Source organism: Brassica napus, chromosome C3 (assembly GCF_020379485.1).
Source record: "Brassica napus cultivar Da-Ae chromosome C3, Da-Ae, whole genome shotgun sequence".
Lineage (NCBI taxonomy): Eukaryota > Viridiplantae > Streptophyta > Magnoliopsida > Brassicales > Brassicaceae > Brassica > Brassica napus.
In genome coordinates, this window is record NC_063446.1 from 70,932,202 (window position 1) to 70,945,192 (window position 12,991).

The window sequence follows — 12,991 nt, forward strand, 5'->3', positions numbered from 1 at the left end:
TAATGTTGCACTGACTATGTTGCTAACAGCCTACCACCGTTTGTATCCCCACTAGAATCAGTATTACAGAAGAAGTCTTACTTGTAAAAAAAAGATTCTTGCCTGTATAATTAAACCATTAAAAAGTCTCACTTGTAATTATTTTGAAATTAATTTCTTTGTGTTTAGATTATGATTCTTGATTTAGAGAAAACTAGAAAATAAGAAGTTCAGTGAAAACCCACTTGTCATTATACATTTTGGAGTTATCTTATTATAAATGCATATACCGACACAACATGTATGTCTGTATTCGAGATTGGAACCCCCACTTTTATAGAGTTTTGTCTGGACATGAGGTGGATATGGAATATTATTATTTTCTAATATAAAAGTTTATTTAACTTTGTTAAAAGAAAAGGCTGTTTTGGTAAAGTGATGATTCTGAGAAGAAGGAAACGTCCAAGCACGCCCTAACAAAGACAAAAGATAACCCAAAAACCATCTCTTTTGTTTTTGTTGTTTTGCTGAAAAAAATGTATTTATATTTATGAAATTGAGATGAGGCTGAAGCTTGGGTGTGGGATTTGTCTGTCTTCTTTTAATGTTCATTGTCTTTTCATAACTTTTTCATTTGTCCTTTCTCTACTTTTAAGTGCCCACCTTTTGTCCTTTTCTCATATTTCTCTCTCTATTTGTTTTTAGTGTGTGAGAACATAATCACAGATTTAATTAAGATCATTGACCGACCAAAGATTCTCTATAAATTATGGAATGCTTTTTTTGATCAACTTAATGAAATACTTTTTTTTTTTTTCCATCTAAATTTTTATTAATGGGTCAAGGTCCAACTGGACCAAGCCCAACACAAAGAAACAAAGGCCCAACCAACGGGCTAAAAGAAAACACGAGCAACAACAACGGACTTTAACAAAGGCCCAAGAGACAAAAGGGCCCAAGGGAAAACCCAATGACGAGACTTGGCGACGTGTTGAAACGAAGGTATCGAGGGACACGTGCCAACCAAAGCCTCCACCACCTTCACCGACTGGAAAGCCACCGTCGGAAGCTTAAGCGGCGATCCACCGGAACATACCGGAACAGGAACCCGTCTAAAAAATTCCGAGGACCACTTTAATGGAAGATGGAGACACCATAATCCACAACGCCTAAGCCTTCAACGTCAGTACTCTGATTATAGGAAAGCATCAATCGACTGAAATCGAGAGCATAACCAAAGACAATGAACAACAACCGAGAGAGAGAAGACATAAACGTCAAACAGATCTACGCTTTGAAGAAACCATCAATCATCTTCGATCAATCCAAAAATCAACAGAGATTTTCAGACCAAGAGTCAATTGGACAGAGGAAGAGCAGAAGCATAGATCGAGAACTTGATTTCAGATGAAACTGGAGAAGAAGCCGGCGAAAGAACGGTGCTATAAGAGCCACCGCTTTCCCGGAGATGAAAGCCGGCGAAACCGGTGCTATCAGAATCACTGTTTCCCGGAAGCAAAAGCCAGCGATAGCGGTGTAAGAGAATCACCGTTTCCCAGATTCAAAAACATACTAAACGGTTTCATCTCAATCCTTCCTCTATATCTGATTTAGAGAGAAGACAGAGCAAAAGAAGAGAGAAACCTGTGTTGTTATTTTACTTAATGAAATACTTCTACTATGGAAACATGATATAAAGAACAGTAAAACAGTATAAAATGAAAATACATGCATAACAAAGCCGTAGAGTTTTTTATAGTATTAGTAAGACATTTAATACTCCTTCTTTTCATATTAGATTCTTTTCATATTACATGACGTTTTATACTCTATACTCACTACATTAACATCCGCGCTTTACGCAGGATAAACATTATATATAAAAATTATTTTATGTATTATATGTTCTTACATATTGTGAAATAATAAATATTAGGTGATCATCCGCGCAGTGAATTTATTTAATAGAATTTATAACTTTTAATCTATATATATTTGAAATGTAAAAGTCATTATAACAAATATATACATATTATATAATTATAGATGTAACGTTTGATATAGAGATCAATATATAAATTATGTTTGGACTTTTCCATTTGATGAGGTATTGGAATTGAAAGAAATGAGTTTGTTGACTACCAAAAGTAATAGTTTTACTAATAAGTTTGGACTTATTCTTGGGTTCACCCCTAAGGTGAACCTAAATGTTCACCAACCAATAGGATTTCATTATTTCAAATTTGATATTTTTTACAAAAAGAAATAAAAATTTTTCAAGTTATATTATGTTATTAAAATAAAAAGATAAAAAGAAATAAATAAATAAAAGTAATAATTACAAAAAAAAATTAACATCGGTAGGTAAAAAACTAAACCCTAAATCCTAAAACCTAAATCTTTGGGTAAATTCTAAACCCTTAGATAAATAATAAACTCTAAACCGAAAACACTAGACACTAATACACTCAAGAGTTTAGGGTTTAGGATTTAGGATTTAGGGTTTTAGTGTTTAGTGTTTTTGATTTAGAGTTTATTATTTATCCAAGGGTTTAGGGTTTACCCAAAGGTTTATGGTTTCATATTTAGGGTTTAGGAATTACGATTTAGGGTTTAGTATTTTGCTAACGACGTAAAAAATATTTTTTTAATATTCTTTTTTCTGTAACTATTATTTTTTTTATCTTTTTATTTTAAAAATATAATATAACTTGACAATATTTTGTTTTCTTTTTTAAAAGATATCGAATTTGAAATAATGAAATTCTATTGGTTGTTGTTGTTGAACCTTTAGGTTCACCCTAGGGGGTGGGTGAACCCAAGAATAACTCATAATTTTTATGTAATAGTTTTACCAAAAAAATTCTGACTCTTTCAAAAAAACCATAATTGTCTACGATTAAAAGCAATCTGATAATCATCCTTTGCTTGCAGATCTTCTATATATTGAATATCATTTACAGCAACCAAATCTCCACAAAGGTCCTGTAGAAACATGGAACAGTGGTTTATCATGATTAGTTCGACTATAGATGATAATATGACAACTAAAGTATAAAAACGATTGCATCAGAAAATTTTAAATAAATCGCTAAATTAGTGGTACATATCACATTAATATTTTCCTTAACACACATTATAATCAATGGTCATATATGTATATAGCATAATATCGCTATATTGAGTCAAAGATACACAAATTATTTTTGCTAAATTAGTGATACATATTACATAAATACTTTCCTTAACACACACTATAATCACTACACGAGTCACCTATATGGCTATATGTATATACAATAATGTCGCTATAATAAATATATGGCCATAATTAAGAACATTGCATATATAGTTACCTTTTACACACCTGTTGATGCAACATATAAATAGATGGCAATGGTTGTTCAAAAAAAAAAAAATAGATGGCAATAAAAATTTATAAGATTACAATTTTTTTTGAATTTAACTTCGACACTACTCCAAGTTGGTACATACTAATGAGACCCAAATAATATTTCAGGTTTTTAAGATTATTAAAAATTGTCTAAATTGCGTTAATTAGACTAAATGTCTATCTGGTCTCTTTTAACTACAATAAGCATATTAATCAAAGACAACAACAGTTTTGATATAGTAAGCGTATTGGTTCATATTTGATAACATAACTGTTGAGTATATCCTAATGTTATATATTTTTAGTAACATATAATTTTTTTTGTCTTTGGTTCCTTTGTCTTTCACGTAACTTTAGAATATATGCTAATGTTATATATTATTAATAACGTACAGTGATTGTTAGCAAGATAATTTTTTCACGATATTACAAAACTGTTATATATTATTTTACACGTTTTTTGTAGTTGTCATCCTCATATGGATTTTTTTTATTGTGTTAGTGAATGAGTAAGTTTTGGTCATTGAAATTGAAATGTCGAGTTTTTAACATAGTGTAATTTACATTATATAATATAAATTTGTTTATTTCAATGTACATGATGAATATGTTTTCAAAATTTAATATATGGCTCAACGATTATTTTAGAACACAGTTGTTATACCATAGATGAATCTACATAAAATTCTGGATTTGGTTAAGACAAATAAATTAGTTATTTCAGGTTTAGCTAATGGATGTCAGATAGAATAATTTCGGTTCTATATGAAACATATAGTATAATTTTGCCTATTTATAATGACATGTAATTGATCTAGGCAAAAGAGGGCTTGTAAGGTTGTGAGAAGAGCCTTAGTGATAACACCTAAGTAATGGCATTTTGGTTAATCCACTACAAGAAAACACAAATTTAACGACGGCCAAAATCGTCGTTATTTCCTCGGAAAAGAAGGCTTACGAGAAAATGGCGATGAAAGGCGTTTCGTCGTTATATGATTGTCGTAAGAAAAGATTCGTCGTCATTTCCTCGTTAATTAGCGAGGTTATATTTTCCTCGTAAAGAAGAATTAAGTTTTCGTCGTAAAGACCACGTGGGGTTTCCACGTAACGCGGTCGTTGTGCTTCCTCGTAAGAAACTCGTAAATGATTCGTCGTAAAAGACCCGCAAAAACCTCTAAATAAATTCGTCGTAATAAAAACGTAAGGAACACGAAAACAATTCGTCGTAATAGAATCGTAACTAAATCCACGTAAAATCCTTTTTAGTTGTTCCTCGATATTTCGTCGTTAATTTTCCTCGTTAATACATCGGGAATTAGCGACGCAATTACTTTGTTTTCTATTTACTGAATTTATAAATAAAAATTATATTTATTTAATTTATTAATAAAATTTTAATTGAAATTAAATCGAATATAAAATTTTTTTTGGCCGAATTAAAATGAAATTATATAATATATAAATAAGTTTTGAATTTTAAAATACAATAACAAAAAAAAAAACTAATGCTGCATTGCCGCGTCGTAGAATTCCTCGCTCCTTCTCGAGAGATCTTCCTCGTTGACTTGCACGGATGTCTCGCCTGGAATGGGGTTTTGTTGTCTCATGGTCCTGAACATGGCCTCCCATTCCGGATTTGTGGCCGCTATGACGTCCAAGAAGTTCTCGAGACCAGTCATACGAGCTGTGAACGACGATTTTGTCGAGGCCAACTCGTTTTGTGTCGACGACAGCTGATGTTGTGTCGTCTCCAACACGTCGCGCAGCTGAGAGACTTCATCATCCCGTCTCTGGCCATAAGAGGAAGTCGCTCTCGGAACATCGTTGACGGAACCAATCCCCAACACACGTCCCTTTTTCTTGGGGCGACCTTAAAAAACAATAAAATATATATTAAAATTTAAATTTTAAAGTAAAATGGAATTAATAAAAAATTTATATAAAATTTACCTCCTCGTAAATTCTATCCACTTCTATTGTGGATAAGACGACGGGTGATCCGTCGGCGGACTCCTGCGCCAGCTGGGTCTCACGCTCGTCAATACGAGCTGCCACATCATTGTAGATCTTCTCAGACTTCTCATCTACAAATGCGCCCGCCTTGTTCTTGTGGGTCCGATCGAAAAGTTCCATAAGAGTCGGTAAACGTCCCAACTCCTTGGCCTAAAAATAGTTAAGAAAGTTTTTATTATATATATATATATATATTAAAAATCAAAAAGTTAAATATTTAAATTACGTACCATTTCCAAACGGACGCGGGCGTGTGGCTTTTGGCCCGTACTATGTTGCATCGCCCTGTGGCCGTGCTCATCTACCGAGTTACGGGAGGCGGAGCAAGACTGGGCGACTCTCATGGCATCAGGATCCCTCCAGTAACGGATGAGGCCATCCCACACGTCCGTGGTGATGGTTGTGGGTTTGCCCCGCTCATAGCCCTTCACGATCCAGTCACCCTTCCAGTTGGAGACCGTGTCCAACAAACGTTTCTTCGCCTTGTCGATAAACTCTTTCCGCACCTTCTCAGTGACCCCCATGGACCAATTAAATTTTTGCTGCAAAAAAAAAATATTAATAATTAGTTTAGAAAAATAAAATTTAAAAAAATATAAATCAGGAATAAATTGTAAAAACTTACAGCGTAAATCTTGAACCACGTCCTTCTGATGTAGATCGGAGTGGATTTCCAGTTGGGATGTGCCATGGAGAAGTAACCTTTAATCGTCTCGGTTACTTCTGTTGCAAGGCAGTTATCAACCCCAAACCTGAAAAAAAAAACAAATTCAAAGTTTTAAATATTTATTAAAGTCACAAATGAATTTTAAAAAATAAATGTAACATACATACCAAAGTGTTCCTTCAGGTCGGTCGGGGTCTATGATCGGTAAGCCTTCTCTGCCTGGCAAACCGAGAATGTCCTCAACAGTGTACTGAGAGTAAGGACAACTCGCTGGCACCATCAAATCAGCATGAACCTGATGGGCGGGCATCTGAGGAGGCACATGAGGAGCTGGCATCGGAGGAGGAGCTACCGGAGGAGGCACATGAGGAACTGATGGCGATGCCGTAGAAGAAGGCGAGACTCTCTGAGAAGATTGAGTCTCGGGGACGGTCTCCTGCTGACCCGAAGAACCGGGAGCTGAAGAAGAACCGGGAAGTGAAGGCGGGTCTAACCGACTACCCGGTGGACCGAACATCTGCGAGTAGTGAGCACTACGCTGGTGTCTACGAATAGTCTGCAAAATTTAAATTTCTAAATTAAAGTCAAGAGTAAATAAAAAATTATGAACAGTATTAACTACGTAATTAATAAAATGAGGAAACCTAAATTTTGTAAACTAATTTCGTAAACTAAATTCCCTAAACTAACCACCTAATCTAAATTCCCTAAACTACTTAGAGAGGAAAGAGAGTTACCATGTTGAGAGGAAATGGAGAGGCTGTAGAGAGGAATTAGAGAGGAAATGAAGAGGGCTGCGGTTTCGCCTATATATAGGATTAGTGTTCGTCGAAAATTCGTCGCAAAATAACGAGGAAAGACAGAGGCCCGTCTTTCGTTTTGTCGCAAGGCCCAAGCAAATTAACGAGGATATACAGAGGCCCGTCTTTTATTTAACGTCGTTCTTGCGATGATTTTTGTTTTATCATCGATTTTACGTGGGCCCGTCTTTCGTTTCGTCGCAAGGCCCAAGCAAATTAACGAGGATATACAGAGGCCCGTGTTTTATTTAACGTCGTTCTTGCGACGATTTTTGTTTTTATCATCGATTTTACGTGCAAATAGCGAGGCTTTTTTTGCTAACCCCTAAAATCTTAAACCCCAAACCTCAAACCCTATCTTTCTTATCTCCAAACCTCAAACCCTATCTTTCTTATATTTCTTATCTTATACTTCATATATTTCTAACCCTTTAACTTCAATATATATATTTTTTTGAATTTGAAAGGTTTAATACGTTGGAAAACAATTTTACAAATTTTGAATTTGACATATCACACAACAAATCAAACACACGCTACAAATCATATATGAAAGGTTTAAAAACAAAAAAAAAAAAGAAGAAGATATTTGAATACAAATGATGTAGATTTATGTGGGCTACACTTACGTATCTCGTCATATGTGTTTCCAATATCTTTCTTCTCTTTTTTTTTTTAAGTTTATATAAAATTGAAAATTAATTTTTTTTTAGTTTATATGAAGTAGGATGGGGAGTTTTAGGGTTTGCACATTTGGGGTTTAGGGATTTGGGTTTCATTTTAGTTTAGGGTTTATATTTACCGACGAATTAACGACGAAAAGTAAAATAAAAAAGCTAACCTCGCTCATTCCACGTAAGTTAACGAGGCTCTTACGACGTTTTGGTCTTACGTGGAATAAGCGAGGTCCGCTTTTTTAATTATAAATCGTCTCTTAGTCCACGTAAGTTAACGAGGCTCTTACGACGTTTACTGTTACCGTGGAATATGCGAGGTAATGTATTATAAATCGTCGTAAAATTCCCGTGAGATAACGTGGAAAGTACGACGACTGTCTCTAAACCCCTAAAACGAAACCCCAAATCCCAAACCACATCTTCTTTATCTTCTACTTCATATATCAAACACTTCTATCCTTTAACCTCAAGCAATTCATTCTAATCCAAACCGAAAATTATAAAAACACAATTCCTTTACTTATAATTAATGTCGATATCTTATTTATAAATAAACTCCCATTATCTTTAATTATATATAATAAATCAAACTCATACAAATATGAAATACATTAATCGGATTCATCGACATTCTCGTCATCACTTGAAACATCATCATTTACATGAAACTCGTCTTCAACAGCTTCCTCCGTGGGATCTTCGGTAAGATCTTCATACTCGTGATTATGCGGATCAATGAGAAGGATGTCATCAATTTCTTGTTCAGGTTCATGAACTTCATTTATTTGTTCTTCTTGCAATGGTGGTTCTTCTCCTACGATGATTCGTCCTCGAGGTGTAACTTTGATCACGGCTAACCAATTTATACCCGACTCTCTCATCCGTGGGTATGGAAGGAAGCTAACTTGGTCTGCTTGTGAAGCTAAGATGAAGGGCTCGAATTTGTTGTACCTCCGGCCACCGTTGACATCTACTACACCGAATTTGTTCAACCGAACACCTCTATTGACGACGGGGTCGAACCATTCACACTTGAAGAGGACGCATTTTAGCTTCAATATCCCTGGGAATTCGACTTCAATAATCTCCGTCAAGATTCCGTAGAAATCTGTTTCTCCTTTCACACAAATTCCATAGTTACTGGTTGCCCGCTGTTTACCATACTCATATGTGTGAAAAGTATAGCCTCGTGTGAAATACATCTGTGATGTGGTGACCTTTACAAGTGGAGATTGAATTACTTCGTGTAACCACTTAGGATAATCTGCATCGTCGTCATAATCAACCTATTTAAAAATAAAAAGAACGTTGAAATACAAATCATTCATGTATGAAAATTTTAAAAGTATTTGATTAATACCTGATTCTTCAACCACTTAACAAAGTGTTGATCTTTTCTTTTGTCTACGTCACTTGTGGATATACCAGGAAATGTTTCTTTGACTTGTGAAACAAACATGCTGTAAATTCACATTTTACATGAATTAATCTCTCTCAATTATATAATGTATACTCAATTTAAGTTACCTTTCAAAATAACGCATCAATGGATCCTCGCAATTGAGTAGAATATAGGTGTGTGCACTATGAGCGTCTTCTTCACTCGACCACCAAACCTGTTTTGATTTCCCACCAAGTCGTCCAATCTGGCTAAAGATTTCTGGAACACCAACAACTGCATATGTGGGCGCAACGCCACCATCATCATATCTTCTTGGAGCTCTTCTTCGGGTACGTACTTTTGACGCAAAGTAGTACGATGTGAAGTGAGAAACTTCTTCTGTCAAACTTCCAGCAATTATAGAACCTTCAACTTTGGCGAGGTTCTTTGCTTTTCCCTTCAAATATTTCATGGCTCGCTCGTACTGATACATCCATCCGTAATGTACCGGTCCACGAAGCAATGCCTCATATGGGAGGTGGATAGCTAGATGCTCCATCACGTCAAAAAAGCCTGGAGGAAATATCTTCTCCAAGTTGCACAATAAGATAGGAATGTTCTCCTGAAGCTGTTCTACGACTTCTTCTTTAAGAGTGCGTGTGCTCAAATCCCTGAAAAATGCTCCAATGCCTATTCCAAAAACAATTAAACACATTGTTAGTCAAATACTATTATTGTAAACTAAACCAATTTAATATTATTGTCCTATTGTAAACTACCTGCAAGTGCTTCATGTACGTTTGTTGGAAGTAGCTCCGCAAATGCAAATGGCAGAAGTCGTTGCATAAAGACATGACAATCATGACTCTTCATCCCGGAGAACTTTTGACCCTTTTCAACACATCTTGAAAGATTTGAAACATACCCATCAGGGAACTTCACTTCTGATGCCACCCAATTGAACAAAACCGACTTTTTTCTGAAGACAATCTAAAAATTGGAACGGGAACTTGGCCATTGCTTTTTATATGTAACTCACTTCTTGAGCAAATATCCGGCAAGTCCAACCTCGATTTTATGTTGTCTTTTGTCTTCCCTGGGACATTCAATATTGTATTCATGATGTTCTCAAAGAAATTCTTCTCTATATGCATCACATCAAGGTTGTGGCGCAGAAGAAGATCCTTCCAATATGGTAACTCCCAAAATATACTCTTCTTGTGCCAGTTGTGATGAACACCGTAAGAATCAGGCATATTACGAGGGACATGCCAATTACCACCCCAGCGAACTGTTTCGTTAGCTCCGTAGTAGTCGATTTGCGCTTCAATTTGTTCTCCAGTTAGATATGGAGGAGGAGTGTCTCTCACAACCTTTTTGTGCCTAAACAAATTCTTGTTTCTTCGGTACGGATGGCCAACTGGAAGAAATCGACGGTGACAATCGAACCAACTTGTCTTTCTACCATTCTTCAGTTGAAATGCATCTGTCGTTCCATTACAATATGGACAAGCTAATCTCCCATGTGTAGTCCATCCAGACAACATCCCATAGGCAGGAAAGTCACTTATGGTCCACAAAAGCATAGCTCGCATCGTAAAATTCTTCTTCGTTGAGCAGTCATACGTCCTCACCCCTGTTGACCACAAATCCTTCAACTCTTTTATCAGTGGTTGTAGGAAAACATCAAGTGACCTTTTTGGATGCTTCGGACCGGGTATTAATATGGTCAAGAATAAAAACTCCTGTTGCATGCACATCTCCGGTGGCAGGTTGTATGGCGTAAGAAAGACAGGCCACAATGAATATTGTCTCCCTGACATTCCAAATGGACTAAATCCATCTGTGCATAATCCGAGGTACACATTCCGGCTATTGCTAGCGAAATTCGGATGTACTTTGTTAAAATGTTTCCAGGCTCTTGCATCTGATGGATGAGTCATCTCACCATCCGTCTGAGTATGCTCGGCATGCCACCTCATCTTTCCAGCAGTCTGCTCCGATTGGTACAATCTTTTCAATCTATCTGTAATTGGTAGGTACCACATCCTTTGGTACGGTACCCTATTACGTCCCCTTCCTTGCGGCTTGAATCGTGGTTTCTTGCAGAATTGACATTCTTCCAACTTCTCATCATCTCCCCAGTAGATCATGCAGTTGTCGATGCAAACATCTATCATCTCCGAAGGCAACCCAAGACTATAAACCAGTTTCTGAATCTCATAATAAGAATCAGCAGACTCATTGTCTTCCGGCAAATACTCTTTAAATAAATCTGCCCATTCGTTCATGCAACTTTCAGGTAGATTGTGATCAGTTTTAATATTCATCATTCTAGCAGCCAATGACAATTTAGAGAGACCTTCTCTAGATTTGCCGCATCTAACATTTCATAAAACTTTTTTGAATCTATGTTAGGTTCTTCATCTTCATCATCATGAGCTACGAATGCATCAGTTACCATATCATGAACCCTATCATAATCTACCATCGGCTGATCCTCCTGATGGTAACTATGTGCATTATGCAATTGATGATCAACCGGTTCTTCTTGAAAGTTGCTATTACTACTACTAGCTTCATTCTGATCATAACTATAACCTTCTCCATGTTGAAACCAGATATAATAATTTGGCGTGAAACCTCTATTTACTAAATGCTTCCAAACATTTTCACGATTTGCCAACTTTGAATTGTTACATTTCCTACAAGGACAAAATATTTTACCGCTTTCTTGGGCGAGCGGTGTAGAATCTGCTTGATGCATAAAACGCTCCAACCCAGCAAGATATTCTTTCGTCACTCTCCCGTTAGCATCTCTATGCATATACATCCACCTCCGCAACTCGAAAATATTTCCCAAGCCCGACATTTTTTTCACTTTTTTTTTCTTGTTGGTGTGCTTAAAATTATGTTCAAACCTCCATATATATAGAAAATTTTCGAATCTGGTAGTTGAATTTTGCTAGGAATTTACGACGAAAAATTAGGTTGGTGGCAAAAAAAACGTGTTAAGTTGGTGGATTTCTCGTTCTTTCCTCGTAAGTTATTTCCTCGTAAAAATCATGCTAAAATTACGACGAATTTGCGACGAAACACATTTTTCTCGGAAAAACCACGTCAACTTACGACGATTCTACGAGGAAAAGCTTTACTCGGTATTTTACAAGGCCATTACGAGGAAACTTTATTTCCTCGCAATTTCATCGTTAAGTCATCGTAATTTCACGAGGAATAGTTTTCCTCGTTAAATTTCCTTGCTAAAACTGTGTTTTCTTGTAGTGATCACACATGAGGGTAAGATTATTTAATAAAAGTGCTCCTCAAATAATATAAAAAGGATATATTGAATAATTAAAAGTCAGTAACTATTACATATATCATTAAATTGGTGCGAACGTATAAATCAGTTTTATTAATCCAAACAATTTTTTTAAAAAATTTGATAGGATATGTAATTAAATTTAAATGATATTAACATACATAGTATATTTTTAATATTAATGTCTATTAAATGATATTTTTTACTCATATGTTTTTTTGATCATGTGTATCTTTAATAGCAAAAACTTTAAATTACTGATAACAAAATTTTCATTGTGGAACTAATAATTTTAATAATTTATAATTTAAAAAAAAATTATCAATGTTAGTTCAAAACTTTTAGCAAAAAAAATTATTCAAAGTAAATTTTGAAACTAAAATATTTATTTATTGAATATGGTTTATAGTTTAATTTAGAATGATATATATACATATATATTTTAAATCTTAATGATTAATTAAAGTAGACTTTTACTTATATGATTTTCTAATCATTTGTATTTTGTCATAACAAAAATTTTAAACCATGGATCGTAAAATTTGAATGTGAGACTTTTAACAGTTTTAGTAATTTATAGTCGTTTTTTTAAATTCAAAATATAACATATACAGAAAAATCTAAATTTTTATAATATGGTTATTGCGATTTTTGTAAATTATTTTAATAGTTTAAAATTAAACAAATTTGATAGAAGATACATTATTTTTTTATGAATCTTTATTATTCAAAATCATTAATTGTCATATATACTTTAG